The following is a 12918-nucleotide window of genomic DNA, read 5'->3' on the forward strand; positions in this document are numbered from 1 at the left end:
ATTCAGGAGTGAAGTTAGGAAATGCTTCTACACGCTGGTAGAGGTTTGGAACTCTCTGACGCAAATGGCAGTTGATGCAAGGCCAATTGTTAATTTTAAATCTGAAATTGATAGATTTCCGTTAACCAAAGGAATTGAGGGATATGGGACAAAGGCTATGGAGTTAGGTCACAGATCAGCCACAATCTCATTGAATGGCAGAACAGGCTCGAGGGTGCTAAATGACCTAATCCTGTCCTGATGTTCCTAAGCCCTTACAGCTACTGTTATCAGGAATGGGTTTAATACAGTAATATCAACCCTATACAACTAAAATATACACAAAATACAATTTTATATAAAATTAGAAATAATAAACAGCTCTGCCCACCATTCTTCCCCATCTCTTATACCCCATTTCCTCCTCTCTATAATATATCTATGACACAGCAATAGTTAAATGCTAGAACTCATTACTGGCTCAGTAAAGCATTACAATCTCTATGTATTGAACAGTAAAGCTCAAATATCACGAAGAAAAATGGAAAGGTGACACTATTGTGTGTCTGGAACTCCTGATACCTAAACCAAAATTAGTGTTTCCTGCTACCTCTCTTTGAATTATATTGCAGTAATTCATAATCACTGGTCACCATTCTTTGCTAGGCTTCAGATCTATTTTTTCCTGCCTGTAGAAAAAAGCCCTGCCAATTGCTAAAGGTCATTCACTTGGTGACCCAGCATCACTTTCAACTTTCCAGCTACAGGACTTGACTGAATCTATTAATGTCATGTTATTATGATCTATATTTTAATTTAAACAAACAAAAATTGGTCAATATAGAGAATGGATTCAAAAAGTTCAAATAAAGTTGTATCAGATAAAAAGAACAGCAACACATTTATCATATGCCTAATTTAGGTCCAAAGTAAAACATATTTAATTTGCATTGTAAAATTTGTAGGACAAAATACGATAGCTACAGAGCACAAATTAAGTGAGTTATATTCAAACACATTTTGCATACTACTGAACAATCCAGAACATTTGTGCTTTGCATTTTCATCAGTAGTCTGCCTTATCTAAATTGGTACTGGGCTATAAACAAAACAGCGGAAATATGTGGAGTCTGTCCATCCTGCATAATCTATTACTAAAATTGCTTAGGAAAATTAAGTGTAGTCAGGCATCTCAAAACTGTGACTATTAGTAATCTGTATTTATAAATTAGTTTTAAATGTATACAAAGACAATGATGTACATCAGAATGCAGTCCAAAAGCAGAGTCTTCAAATACAACTCACAAGGTTGAAAAAAAAATAAAGATCTTCTCACACTGTAAAGGCTTGCAATCGAAGGGAGTTCTCGCAGCAGTAGTTTCCAGTAGATACGTTCCCAGTGCTAAGTATCCTGAACTGACACCAATTTTCAGTACATCATAGACCTGCTTGAAAGCATGAAGAACAGAGATATTAACTGGCTGTATTCACATAACAGGAAGTTAGACTAGCCTTTGAAGGTCAAAGGTAAATGATCATTTTTGGCACTGAGTCAAAATAGCTCACTCACTAGATCTTGGTAATCAGTAACATTTTAATGAAGGGCTTTATGTCATATGGTGATTTATCCAAAGGCTACATTCAACTTCAGAGATAAATATAATTTTTTCTCCATTTCTTTTCATAAAGGGATCAAAAAAGTACAGCTGAACACATCCTTTAAAAAAGTGCTAAGAGCTCAATTTTTACATACCGAGTGCCTGCCTCAGCCTGCTTTACCTGCCCAAATTAGTAATTAGGAGACTACAGGACTGTGTGGCACAATGTGTTTGCACATGCTGCTTTCATCTCTGGAATTTGGATCTAGCCCAGAGTCTTGTAATGAACTTCTTCTCTCAACTAGCTGTAAAGATGTAACAGTAAATGAATTTGGGCAGTTTATTTGTGTGCAGAGCACAAAACTAACATGGCACATTGTCACACAGGGTTAAGGCACATTGTTGGGGAAGAATATTATATATTCCAACCTATACGATGTGTTGTCAGGGAAATTAATCTGGTGGTTTCAAGATTAGCAGACTGCAGAGGTCGTTGAATCATAGGGCTAAAAATACAGTCGTGTAGAGTTCGTTGATTGGGCGCTACAGTTGCCATTTTGGATCGGAAATGGCATCCGTGCAGCGCATGCACACTTCTGGTGCGGGCCGCGCCGGGCGCCATTTTGGTGATGGCGTTGGCGTCAGCGCTGAAAGCAAGTGCTGAAAGTATGCAGATCGTGACGTCAGTCAGCTTCCAACACAGATTTGATGCCAGTGCTGCCATTTTCGACCTCAATGCTGGAGCTAATGCCCTCTCTTAACCTCCCACAGCTGAACATGCATTCAGCAGCAGGAAGGACCCCCACCCCCAGTGCTATTTAAAGAGATCATCGCCTACTTACAGGTTAGTTGCTGATTGATTTCTACTAACTGTTGCTGAGTTGTAGATGTGTTTGGTGCTTTCTCGACTTTAAAAAAAACAGTTGGTAAAGACTACAAGCAGTGGTGTGGTGCATGCTCAAGGACTTGGTACTGACGTGCAAGGGATCTTCTCAGACCAGTTGCTCCCAGACATGGGTACAGTAGCTTGTACAGGTATCCCACTTGACCACAGCATGACAGGGAGGATCAGCAGAGGCAATACAGAGCAGGATAACCTGCTAGAAGAGGCAGGAGAGGGAGAAGGGTTCTCAAGCAGGAGGCAATATCCACACAGGGTCATCAGAAAGCAATTCTCCTCCCTCAACCTCAGCAGCGAACAGTGTGTGCAAAGTCTCCGTTTTACTAAGGAGGTGCTCAGAAATCTGCCACCTGTTACAGGCAGACTTGCAGCACCAGTCCAGAGCAAGGAGAGTATTGCCAGCGGCTGTAAAAGTGACCATGGTCTTGAATACCTTCGTGTTGGACTCCTTCCAGGCTGGAGCAGGTGACAGCTATAACATCTCCCAGTGTGCCGTCCACTCCTGTATAAGAGAGGTGAGTGAGGCTCTGTATGCAAAGAGAGCTGAATACATTTCATTCTCTCTTGCCAGAGAGAAGCAGGTGGAGCAAGCACACGGCTTTGCCAAAGGGTGGCTACTGGGCGACAAGGTCTAGCCGCTGACCACCTGGTTCATGACTCTGCTGTGCAAATCACGCAGACATGGGCAGCATACATACAACGAAAGCCATGCTGTCACATGGAATCTGATAGAACAGATCATTGGCATCCTTAAACAATGCTTGCGTTGCCTGGACTGCGATGGAAGAGCCCTGCAGTATTCGCCAGACCGTATCTCAAGCTTCATCGTGGTCTGCTGCACACTCCACAACCTCGCCATCATGAAGGCCAGGCAGACAACGACCAGCTGAGGAAGTGGTGAAGATAGTAGTCACTGAACTGCTTCCAGCATTGCATCCCGGTCCTTGGAGTAACACTGTTGGCATTGGCTTCTGTGGCTATCTGCTCCCACTGCCTTTCATAGAATAGAATCATAGAGATTTACAGCACGGAAGGAGGCCATTTCAGCCCATTGTGTCCATGCCAGCCAACAAAGAGCTATCCAGCCTAATCCCACTTTCCAGCTCTTGGTCTGTAAGCCCTGTAGGTTACGGCACTTCAAGTGCACATCCAAGTACTTTTTAAATGTGGTGAAGGTTTCTGCCTCTAACACCCTTTTCGGCAGTGAGTTCCAGACCCCCACAACCTCTGGGTGTAGAAATTTCCCCTCAAATCTCCTCTAAACCTTCTATCAATTACTTTAAATCTATACTCCCTGGTATTTGCCCCCTCTGCTAAGGGAAATAGGTCCTTTCTATCTTTATCTAGGCCCCTCATAATTTTAGACACCTCAATAAGGTCTCCCCTCAGCCTCCTCTGTTCCAAGGAAAACAGACCCAGCCTATCCAATCTTTCCTCATAGCTAAGATTCTCTACTCCCAGCAACATCCTCGTAAATCTCCTCTGTATCCTCTTCAGTGCAATCACATCTTTCCTGTAATGTGCACGCAGTACTCTAGCTGTGGCCTAACCAGTGTTGTATACAGTTCAAACATAACCCACATATTCTATGCCTCGGCTTCCTGGTCCTGTGAAAACAGGACCTCTCTCTCCACCACCTGTACGAAGGCCTCCAATGCTGCGTCGAAGAACCTTGGAGCCTCTCTCTGGCCCGTTGTGGATTGCTGAATGGTTCCAGTTGAAATTGCCTTTTGGAATGAATACAAGCACCTGGCATCGTCATACTGCACCTCACACCCTCACACTCACCCTTACCCTAGTGCAATCATACTAATCAACAACACACAAGGAGCCACTTGGCTTTGGCACCCCATCATAGTCTCCTTCTAAAGATCTAACCCATCCATTCCATCAATCTCACTCAACCTCTTTTCTTTCCCTCCTTGCAAGAAAAGAGAGCCCACAATAAGAGGGAGAGGGAGAGAACCAGCGGTGAACCCCCATCATTTGCAAATCTTACAACAGCAGAGGAGGCTGCTTTAGAAATATCTGGAGTCGCCGAGCAGCTGGAGGTGGGAGATGGAGAGAGAGGGACATCTCAGAAACCTTGTGACAGAATTAGATATCATACAGCTACATGGAGTACATCAGTCACTCATATGGGGACTGATGTCAGCAGCCATTGAATGGTCATCATGGACATAATGGTACAGACCCATTCTTCATATGACATATCTAACTCATCACTTTACCCTCCCATAGGTCCATCAAGAGCTCCCCCTTCCCCCCACTATCCAGGAGGAAGAGGCGGACAACTCCTCAGAGGATCCTCCAGCCTCCAAGGGTGCACCATCACCAGACATAAGTGCATCTAGCACCAGCACAGATACACACACTTCGGTGGATCCCACGCGACAGAGTAGTGTTGTCACCTAGTGTCTCACATCTCATAACTGAGCAAGAGCAGATGGTGGAGACAGGGACAGCAGTGTCCTCGCTGGAGGGCGTAGGGCGTTCCCAGCTCTGCTTAGTTGCATGCAGACGCTGAGCCTCGAGGGCCATCCAGAAAGAGGGCGATCCTGGAGGTGCAGGAAGAAGTGCAGGGGGCTCGGACAGGTTTTGCGAGCGTGATGTTTGCAAATGTTTGAGAATGGAGGAGTCCATCTCCAACATGAGCACCACCGTGTCCCAGTCACTGGCGACTGTAGGCTCCTCCATGGATAGGATGGCCACCTACATGGAGCAGCTAATGCGCCACTCACAGGAGCACATGGTCTCTATGGAGATTAGATGGCAGAAGATTAAAGACCACCTCTCTAGGAGGGATGTCAGAATAGAAGTGAGGCCACGAGGCCTCACTGATGTGCACCAAGTTGCTCTCCAGCTCTTTGGCAGCAGGGAAATGAGCAGGCTGCCTCTACCTCTGCTGAAGCTACAGGGGTAGCATCTCATAGAAGCACGCAGAAGAGAAAGATGACATGCAAGTAGATTCACAAGAGTAGCCACTTAGGTGTTTTATCCAATGTTTATGTAAAGTTTCCATTAATGTGCTGTCAAATATAACATTCGTTATTTTCAACACTTTCTGGTCTTGAACAAATTTGTGTGCACCCTTGGAAGTGGCTTCGTGAGTTGCATGGTGAGACGTAACGGTACCTCCAGCAATGGTGGTGAGTGTGAAAGGAATGGCTTGGTCATTGTATGGATGCTTTATGGTGTTGGTGTGAGGTGGTGCCAACCTGGCGCACCATGTGGCAGCCATATGGGTGTACAGCATAAAGTTAGTAAACCTTTCCACGATGAGGCCATCCCTCATGTGCTTGGGTGCTGATGCCAACTGTCCTGTGCAGCATCAGGTGATTGCGGAGAAGGTTGGTATTGTTATTGTTTGTGCTGCTGGTGTACTTGGTGTTGTTGGAGTCGGTGCTCATTGTGGTCTGATTCTGAGGACCAAGGTGAGATGGTATAAATGGCATCCATGGCAGGTGAAGTAGAGATGACAGAAGCAACCTGTCAATGGTGAGAGAGGTTCTTCCAATGAGATGACATTGGATTGGGAGTTTGCTGGAAAGACTTGCAACCGCAGAAAGTTCAATCTATGCTGGGAACAGCTTCTGTCTGAGGAACATGAACAGCTGTCAGGTGGGAGCTTTTATACTACCTTTGATGCTGTCCAATAATCAGTTGCATCAATGGCAACTCAATTCACGTCTCAGGTTGACAGACGTGGTCCCTGAATAGCACGAGTCCCATGCGCATCCAGTGAAATTGCACATGTAAGGTTAAAAAGACTCTTAGGGGTCCGAGTACAAGCTAATGATCCTTTAAATTGGGTCACCCGCCTCTATCGGTCAGGTCGTTGCCGCGCTGGCAGACGCTGCAAGAAATTTCAACTTTCTCATCCGACCCACCTCTGATAGCACCTGCACGAACCCCGGAAAATTCCAGCCCAAGTCTCTGCCCTGAACCCAGTTTCTCCAGTCACTTGTTACCAAGCTACTTTTACAGCATGGTAACAGCCTGAAAGGCTGATGAATCCATTAACTCTGTATTTTAACAAAGGATCAAAAGATTCCGAAGATTCATGCTTGTCACAGTTGGTCTCCCTTAACTTCACATCATGAGCTGACTGGACAGATGTGCTTTTTCTCCTCTCAGAATGTTTTTTCTATCTGTCCCTATGGTGGACTGTTTGAGGATTGCGATCAAACGGGCCCAGTGCTAGCTTGGTTCAGTTAAAAACATATGAATTAGGAGCTGGAGTAGGCCATACAGACCCACATTCCTGCTCTACTATTCAATAAGTTCAAGGCAGATCTTCGCCCTCAACTCCACTTTCCTGCCCGATCTCCATATCCCTTGATTCCCTTAGATTACATAAGAACATAAGAAATGAAAGCAGGAGTAGGCCATTGGCCCCTCGTGCCTGCTCCGCCATTTAATAAGATCATGGCTTATCTGATCTTGCTCTCAGTTCCACTTCCCTGCCCGCTCCCCATAACCCTTCACTCCCTTATCGTTCAAAAATCTGTCTATCTCCACCTTAAATATACTCAATGATCAAAAATCTGTCTATCTCCACCTTAAATATATTCAATGACCCAGCCTCCACAGCTCTCTGTGGCAGAGAATTCCACAGATTTACAGCGCACTGAGAGGAGAAATTTCTCTTCATCTCAGTTCTAAATGGGCGACCATTACAGATCAGCCATGATCTTATTGAATGGCGGAGCAGGCTCGAGGGGCTAGATGGCCTACTCCTGTTCCTAATTCTTATGTTCTTATGACCCCTTGTTCTTAAACTATGCCCCCTAGTTCTAGATTCCCCCACGAGTGGAAACATCCTCTCTGTATCTACCTTGTCGAGCCCTCTCAGTATCTTATATGTTTCAATAAGATCCATCTCATTCTTCTAAATTCCAATGAGTATAGGCCCAACCTTTCTCCATAAGTCAAACCCCTTCATCTCAGGAATTAACCCAATGAACCTTCTCTGAATTGCCTCCAATGCAAGTATATCCCTCCTTAAATAAGGAGACCAAAATTGTATGCAGTACTCTCGATGTGGTCTCACCAGTATCCTGTACAGTTGTAGCAGGACTTCCCTGCTTTTATACTCCCAACATTTAATTTGCCTTCCTGATTATTTGCTGTACCTGCATACTAACTTTTTGTGTTTCATGCACAGGGACCCCCAGGTTCCTCTGTACTGCAGCATTTTGTAATCGCTCTCCATTTAAATAATAATTTGCTTTTTTATTTTTCCTGCCAAAGTGGATAATCTCACACTTTCCCACATTATACTCCATCTGCCAAATGTTTGCCCACTCACTTAGCCTGTCTATATCCCTTTATATCCCTACATTACATAAAAATCTATCTATCTCAGCCTTGAATACACTCAACGATTCACCCTTTGGAGTAGAGAATTACGAAGATTCACAACCCTCGAAGTGAAAAAAATTCCTCCTCATCTCAGTCTTAAATGGCCAACTCCTTATCCTGAGACTGTGGCTCCTAGTTCTAGTCATTCCAAATCAGGGGAAACAATCTCTCAGCATCTACCCAATCAATTCCTCTCAGAATCTTATAGGTCTCAAAGAGATCACCTCTCAATCATCTAAACTCCAGGGAGTATAAGTCCAATTGATTCAATCGCTCCTCATAGGATAACCCTTTCATCCCAGGGATAAATCTAGTGAGCCTCCGTTGTATCGCCTCTAAGGCAAGTATATCCTTCCTCAGATAAGGAGACTAAAACTGTGCAGAGTATTCCAGATGTGGACCCACCAAAACCCTATACAATTGTAGCAAGACTTCCTTACTCTTGTTCTTCAATCCCCTTGCAATAAAGGCCAACATTCCATTTGCCTTCCTAATTGTTTGCTGTACCTGCATGCTAGTGTTCTGTGTTTCTTGTACAAGGACACCTATATCTCTCTGAACACCAACATTGAATAGTTTATCATTTTAAAAAAAATCATTTTTTCTATTCTTCCTACCAAAGTGAATAACTTCATATATCCCCACATTATATTCCAACTGCCACCTTATTGGCCACTCACTTAACCTGTCCATATCCCTTTGCAGGCTCTTTGTGTCCTCCTCACAGCTTACTTTACCACCTAGCTTTGTTATGTCAACAAACTTGGCTACATTACGCTCGGTCCCTTCATCTAAGTCATTAAAATAAACTGTAAATAGCTGAGGCCCAAGCCTGCCAAACTGAAAATGATCCTTTTATCCGTACTCTCTGTTTTCTGATCGTTAACCAATTCTCTATCCATGCTAATATATTACCCCAAAATCCATGAGCCCTTATCTTGCATAACAATCTTTTATGTGGCACCTTATCGAATGCCTTTTGGAAATCTAAATATACTACATCCACTGGGTCCCCTTTATGTATCCTGTTAGTTACATCCTCAAAAAAACTAACAAATTTGTTGAACACAATTTCCCTTTCATAATACCATGTTGACTCTACCTAATCATTTTTAAATGCCTTATTACCAATTCTTAAGAATGGATTCCAGCATTTTCCAAACGACTGATGTCAGGCTAACTGGCCTGTAGTTCCCTGTTTTCTCTCTCCGTCCTTTCTTGAATGGCAGGGTTACATTTGCTACCTTCCAATCCACTGGGACAGTTCTAGAATCTAAAAATTTTTTGGAAGATCACAACCATTGCATCCACTATCTCTGCAGCCATCTCTTTTAGAATCCTAGGATGGAGGCCACCAGGTCCTGAGGATTTGTCGGATTTTACATTCATTAGTTTCTCAAGTACATTTTCTCTACTGATCTTAATTACTTAAAGAACCTCATTCACATTAGCTCCTTGGTTCTCCAGTATTTTTGGTATTCTTTTTGTGTGTTCTACTGTAAAGATACATACAAAATATTTGTTTAAAGTCTCTGCCATTTCCTTGTTATTTTTCATCTCCTCCATACTGGTTCTACTTCCTGATCTCCCAAGCCAAGATATTTCTCACTACTATCCTTATATCATCCTTTATCAACGAGGCTACCCTCCCCATCCCCACTCCTTTTCCATTCTGCTTGCCTTTTGAAATGTCTAGTATTTGGGAAGATTTAGTGCCCAACCTTAGTCAGCTTGCAACCACATCTCTGTAATGGCTATGAGTGCGACTAATTCATCTATCTTGTTATGAATGTTTCATACATTCAGGTAAAGAGCCTTTAATTTTAACTTTTTACCATTATTCCCTGCTCGAACCTTGATTAGGCCACACTTAGAGTACTGCGTGCCATTCTGGTCGCCATATTATAAAAAGGATATAGAGGCACTGGAGAGGGTGCAGAGAAGATTTACAAGAGTGATACCAGAAACGCGAGAGTATACATATCAGGAAAAGATGAACAGGCTGGGACTCTTTCCTCTTGAAATAAGGCTGAGGGGTGACCTAATTATGAAAGGTTTGATAGAGTGAATACAGAGAGAATGTTTCCACTTGTGGGGAATAGCATAACTCGAGGCCATCAATATAAGATAGCCACCAAGAAATCCAATAGAGAATTCAGAAGAAACTTCTTTACCCAAAGAGTGGTGAGAATGTGGAACTCGCTACCACAGTGAGTGGTTGAAGCAAATGGTACAGATGCATTTAAGGGGAGGCTAGACAAGCATTTGAGGAACAAGGGACTAAAGGGTTATTATGCTGATAGATTCAGAAGAGGAAAGAGAGGAGGAGGCTCGAATGGACCATAAACACCAGCATGGACTGATTGGGCCGAAAGGCCTGTTTCTGTGTCGCATATCCTATTTAATCCTTACTCGCTGCTGTACATATTACTGTTAAACTATCTGTCCCTTCCAGTCATACTCTGCTTATCTTTAGCCAAATCACTATCGCTTTAGATTTCTAAATTTCCCCTCACCTGACCACTCCCATACCCACCCCTTTCTAGCTTAAAGCTCTATCTAAAGCGCTAGTTATTCGATTCACCAACCGGTTTAAGTGGAGCCCACCCCAACGGAACAACTCTCTCTTTCCCCAGTATTGGTGCCAGCACCCCATGAATCAAAACCCCTACCACCCACACCACTCTCTAACCTTCTTGTCCCTGTGCCAATTTGTGCATGGCTCAGGTAACAATCCAGAGGTTCTTCATTTTAATTTGTACCCTAGCTCCTCAAAATCTCTCAGCAGAACCTGATTCCTAGTTCTGCCTATGTCATTGGTTCCTACATGGACCACTGCAACTGGATCCTCTCCCTCCCCCTCCAAATTCTCTCCAGTCATGAGGAGATATCCTTAACTCTGGCACTGGGCAGGCAATACATCCTTTGGAAATCCTGGCTGTGGCTGCAAAAAAAAAGTATCTATCCCCCTGACTATACTGTCTCCAACCGCAACATTCCTTTTCACTGCCTGCACTTGAATGGCCTCCTGTACCACGGTGCCATGGTCAGTTTGCTCATCCACCTTGCAGACTCTTCCCTCATCCAAATAGACAGCAAGGCCCTCATATCTAAAGGCCGAGACTACTCCAGCACTGCAGCTGGGGTCCTCTTACCTGCTTGAGTTGCAGTTTCACCCTCCTGTCCCTGACCCCTAACCAGACATGCACCACTACCTAACCTAATAAGTGTGACTGCCTCCTGAATCAAAGTGTCCAGGTAACTCTCCCCCTCCCTGATGCCCGCAATGTCGACACCTCGGATGCCAGCTGAACAACTCTGATCTGAAGTTCCTCGAGATGTAGATACTTACTGCAGATATGGTTGTTCGGGATCGCGATGCTCTCCACAAACTCCCACATGCTGCAGGAAATCAGGAAGGAGTTTTTCACAGAAAGAGTAGTGGGAAAGGTTGTGGATGTTGGGTCAATTGAAATTCTCAAGACTGAGATTGATAGATTTTTTTTTTAAGATAAGCGTATCAAGGAATGTGGAGCAAGATGGGTAAATAGAGTTGAGGAATCTATTAGGCATGATTGAAATGAATGGCGGAACAGGCTCGAGGGGCTGTTCTATGTTCCTATTAATACTATATACTATACCTCCTTCGGCAAACAGAAACTTCAGATAAGAATATAGCATAATTTTACTGAAGCCATTATGAGGATGTAACTAGCAGAGTGGACAAGGGAGAACCAGTGGATGTGGTGTATTTTTACTTTCAAAAGGCCTTTGGCAAGGTCCCACACAAGAGATTAATGTGCAAAATTAAAGCACATGGTATTGGAGGTAATGTATTGATGTGGATAGAGAACTGGTTGGCAGACAGGAAACAGAAAGTGGAAATAAACGGGTCCTTTTCAGAAAAGCAGGCAGTGACTAGTGGGGTACCGCAAGGTTCAGTGCTGGGACCCCAGCTATTTACAATATATATTAATGATTTAGACGAGCGAATTGAATGTAATATCTCCAAGTTTGCAAATGACACTAAGCTGGGTGACAGTATGAGCTGTGAGGAGGATGCTAAGAGACTGCAGGGTGACTTGGACAGGTTAGGTGCGTGGGCAAATGCATGGCAGATGCAGTATAATGTGGATAAATGTAAGGTTATCCACTTTGGTGGCAAAAACAGGAAGGCAGAATATTATCTGAATGGTGAAGATTAGTAAAAGGGGAGGTGCAACGGGACCTGGGTGTCATGGTACATCAGTCATTGAAGGTTGGCATGCAGGTACAGCAGGCAGTGAAGAAAGCAAATGGCATGTTGGCCTTCATAGCGAGAGGATTTGAGTATAGGAGCAGGGAGGTATTACTGCAGTTGTACAGGGCCTTGGTGAGACCACACCTTGAGTATTGTGTGCAGTTTTGGTCTCCTAATCTGAGGAAGGGCATTCTTGCTATTGAGGGAGTGCAGCGAATGTTCACCAGACTGATTCCCGGGATGGCAGGACTGACATATGAAGCAAGACTGACGGGATTGGACAGGTTAGATGCAGGAAGAATGTTCCCGATGTTGGGGAAGTCCAGAACCAGGGGTCACAGTCTAAGGACCGGGATGAGGAGAAACTTTCTCACATAGAGAATTGTGAACCTGTGGAATTCTCTATCACAGAAAGTTGTTGAGGCCAGTTCGTTGGATATATTCAAAAGGGCGTTAGATGTGGCCCTTACAGCTAAAGGGATCAGGGGGTATGGAGAAAAGGCAGGAATCGGGTACTGAAGTTGCATGATCAGCCATGATCATATTGAATGGTGGTGCAGGCTCGGAGGGCCGAATGGCCGACTCCTGCACCTATTTTCTATGTTTGCTGCATACAAATTAGTGCACTCCATTTCAAAATGTTATTTTATTCTTATGTTTTAAACTTAAGCATCTATTTTATTTGCTTTAAAGTTACACTTCTCCAGCCAAGCTTTGAAATCTTAAAGAAAAAGCAAACAATTTCCATCTTGCAATTTGATAAACCTTATGTAAACAAAAATGCTCAATTTACCACATGCAAAAATATGGCGTGAAGATACAATAAACTTCTGTTT

The 12918-nt window shown here is 43.7% G+C and overlaps 1 protein-coding gene across 1 annotated transcript in view; it reads right to left on the reverse strand.

Annotated features, from left to right (window-relative positions):
* Window positions 1-896: 896 nt before the first annotated feature.
* The window catches only part of aopep (aminopeptidase O (putative)), a 473316-nt gene continuing 461294 nt past the window's right edge, over window positions 897-12918 (reverse strand). The window contains exon 17 of the mRNA XM_070882030.1: window positions 897-1427. The gene's annotated coding sequence lies outside the window, so the exon portion shown is untranslated. The remainder of the gene's footprint in view (window positions 1428-12918) is intronic.

Source organism: Pristiophorus japonicus, chromosome 1, assembly GCF_044704955.1.
Source record: "Pristiophorus japonicus isolate sPriJap1 chromosome 1, sPriJap1.hap1, whole genome shotgun sequence".
Taxonomy (NCBI): Eukaryota; Metazoa; Chordata; class Chondrichthyes; family Pristiophoridae; genus Pristiophorus; species Pristiophorus japonicus.